The sequence below is a fragment of the Adiantum capillus-veneris genome, chromosome 16 (genome assembly GCF_014529385.1).
Source record: "Adiantum capillus-veneris isolate H3 chromosome 16, ASM1452938v2, whole genome shotgun sequence".
In the NCBI taxonomy this organism is placed as follows: domain Eukaryota; kingdom Viridiplantae; phylum Streptophyta; class Polypodiopsida; order Polypodiales; family Pteridaceae; genus Adiantum; species Adiantum capillus-veneris.
In genome coordinates this window covers 124180546-124184272 of record NC_140946.1, presented here as the reverse complement: position 1 = coordinate 124184272, position 3727 = coordinate 124180546, and the positions used below count along the sequence as shown (strand labels likewise).

At 43.5% G+C, this 3727-nt stretch overlaps 1 pseudogene; it reads right to left on the bottom strand.

The window, feature by feature from the left end:
* Positions 1–783: 783 nt before the first annotated feature.
* Positions 784–3183, bottom strand: LOC147439803 (uncharacterized; annotated as a pseudogene).
* Positions 3184–3727: the final 544 nt, after the last annotated feature.

Sequence of the window (3727 nt, the reverse complement as noted above, 5' to 3'; positions counted from 1 at the left end):
GGTTGTGTGTGAGCTTTTTGCCAATCAATTTATGGTCATGTCCGAGATTATGACGAGGTCCGATTGGTGGTGTTTTTGCCGACCCTACGTTTAGGGCATTATGGCGAGGTTTGTTTTTAGTGTCATGCCGAATGTGTGTGTGTTTATGGTGAAGTCATGCTGGGTGTGTGAGCTTTTGGCAATCAGTTTATGGTCATGTCCGAGATTATGGCAAGGTCCCATTGTGTATGGATGGAAACTATAAGGACCTTCTTTTAAGGCTGATCTGGAAGATGCAAGACCTAGCTAGAGCGAGAGAAAAAATCAGAATCCCAGAATTGGTAAAAGCATATGTACATGGCTGATGTGCACGCATCCTAAACCTAGCAAAATCGCCATCAAGATCAGTTGAAGCATGACCCTTTTGGGCTCAACCTATAGACCTATATAGAGATGCAAGACCTGGGAAAAGCCAGAGAAAACTTGGCCCATGAGCTTGTTGTCAACCACCTGGCAAAAGGCTTGTGTTGATGCATTATGGTTTCATTTTGCTAGTGATATCAAAGAGACAACACTTCATTGTTGCGACTACTTACGAGTGATAAAGAACCAGATTAAGACAACCCAAATGAACTTTAGGATATCTACAAACTAGTTTAGCTTCTTGGGGACCACATCATATCAATCTAATTGTTCCAAAAACAAATATATTGCAATTGTCCAAGTCATGTTCACAAAACATACATAGCTTGCAAAGTTCCAATGAGGCATGACATATGAGGATGACCCTAAACCGCACGCAAGTCATATAAAAGTAATTCATGTCCGCGAGGCATAGATCTTCTCATATATCCGTCCATCATCAAGCTTCACAGTGAGATGTCGTTCACAATCAATATGCGATACCTCGTGGTCACATGCTATGATAGAACCATTGGCCGGGTTCTCACCATCCCATAACTGTACAAGGTGGTTCATGATCTGGGAAGTTGAATTTGCAGACATGTGCTTCTGAGATAGAGGGAGCAAAGCATGGCATGTATGGCAACATACTATATTTGAGCCATCAACAAGAAGGGTTTTGCTACAACAATGCCGGCAATTATCACGTCGCCATTTCTCAAAACGCACTCGATTTCGCCCTCGCTGGTGCTTACGTTTCAAGGAACCTGTGTTTCTGGTTTTTTTTGCTGGTTCTAGACAACCTTCAACTGCCTCACCTATGCCATCAATGATACACGATAGCCTGCCATGCCCAAGCCGTGTTTGTGTGACATTTGCCTGGATTTGTTTGATGCTACCCTTTCTTGGCAAGCTGATCTCCTCCGGCTCATGGAGATTCTCCAAGTTCTCCATAGAGATCTTTAATTTCTTCAGAGCAACCTCCTTTTGTTGCAATGTCCACTGTGGTAATACATCAGCCAATTGTCGCAAGAACTCCCTAGATTTGTCGATACAATTGATTATCTCCATGTCAACCTGTTGCAAGTATGGTCCAATGCCATTCATATTAGTAGCCAGTGCTTTGTCATCACATCCACTCCCTGTTTCAAAGACTTGGGCACATTGTTGCATTCCATCGCTGGTTGCAAGGTCAGCCATTGCATGCACGCTATCCACAATAGGTAAAATTGCATGAAGCATTGGAAAATAGCTTTGAAGTATTAACCGAAGCCCATATAGATGCTTGCATTGGGAGGACCAGTCTGGGCAATCACAGTACGAGGATTGCATGCTCACATGGTACCAAGAGTCTGATGTCATGCTTTGAATCTTGAAGAGTAATGTAGATTCGTTCACCACCTGAAGAGTTTCAGGATTAGTCTTGTATCGTTGACATAGCTTCACCCCAGCAGCTAGTGCCTTTGTTGCACTCTTGCTTGAACCATACACAACAAATCGTCCAGAATCCGCTGTCAATGAACATGCCATGAACTTTACTAAGAGGTAGATCGAAGAGAAAGTCCAAGGAGTGGGACAATAGCTCACCTAGCTCTTGCTTTTGCTTGAAGAACTCCAAGAGAGTTCCTCCCATCCAGCTTCCACTCCTCACATTGCCAACAAGTGCATGTAGTAGATCCAAGGCTGGCCTATTTATCCTCGCATCCAAGAGAGTATACTTGACATATTGCCATAGTCTTTCCACCAAATTTGTTGTGTCCACATTGCCATGGGGAAAAAGACGTTCAAACTTCGGCCAGCGTTCACGCCATATGCATGACTTCGAGCACCATCCATTGGAGACATAACGCTGAATATTTTCATGATTGGAGTAGTCCAGCAAGAGGCGCTGAAAGAGAGCTTCAAAGTCGTCCTCGGAGCTGGAGTGCATCAAGTTACACATTGAAGAATAAACATGGTCTTGCATGTGTCTTGGCACTTGCGGCAAAAGGTTCTCCACCCAAGCCTTTTTGACATGAAACCAACAAACCAGGACATGACATGCTACTTGGACTCGTTGTCCTTCACTGTGTTCAGCCCAACAAGCAGGATCATCTTTGACGGCACTTAAGATGGCATTCAATTCTTGGGGACATTTGTCTATCACAATTGCATTCGGTCGTATGCTGCCCATTCTCGAGAATATCATCCGGATGGTCAATTCAAGGGCAACGCTCTCCTGACATGTCCCAGGGTCACTTGTGCGCGTCATCAACCACAAAGGAATCCCTGTACCATTTTGATTTGGCAAAATAGCTGCATACAATGGCAACCCATAAACGTTTGTCTTGAATGTGCTGTCCACGGCCCATGCATTATGTTGTGAGAATCGAATACACATCTGAAGCATCCAATCATCTTGAATGATGACGACAAACGGCTTGTTGACGTCTTGCAAAGCATTTGGGTTGTATGATTGCACATATGCGACCTTTCAAAAGCAATAAGCAACTAAATAAGGACATAAGAAAAAGGAAAACATAAAAATGAAGATAGGGCACTCCAAAGTACCTTCCCTGCGGCTTGTAACTTTAGAGCCTCCATGTACATTGCAGACCAATCATTCCCAGATGCACGACCTAGAGAAAACAAAATGGTTAAATAATGAAAGGGGTGACAGGAAAAGAAAATTATCTTGCTACCTTCATGCCGTAGGCTATATGCCAACTGTTGGACCTCCTTTGAGATCATGAAGAATCAAAAAGTTGTGCGATCTAACAAGGATGCTCGTTGCTTGTGGAAGTTTTTTTTTGAAACTGACATTTTGGCAACATGGCGACATGTTCCAACATCAAAATAATCCTCCATGCAACATTGAAGCACACTTGGATGAACAGGTAGATGATATAAGTCAGCCCGAGAGCCAGGAACATGGCCCTCATGCGTAGCACGAAGCAAAATCGTGACCTCATGAACTCCCTCACTGAATTGAACCTGTGCCTTGAAAGGACAACCGCACTTCGTTTTCCTCTCTCTACGCTTGTTTTCTCCATGATGCCTTCTTGAACCACCACGATGACAAACATAGTAGTCCTCTACCTTTCCTTCGCCTACCTTGGCTGATCGAATCTTAACAAGCCTGACTTTATGGTTTATCATAATACTCTCCAGCACATCACACACATGAAATCTATCTGTAATAATTTTTTCACTTGGAGTTTTCTCACCAGCATTGCCCTTCCCTCCAACCTTCTGAAACATAAGCGATTCAGATTGGAGGATAGGATCCTTCTTACATACCTGACAATTTCTGACCGCATCTCTAATGAATGAAGTAGGTATGCCATGCCTTTTGATATCTGTGCAC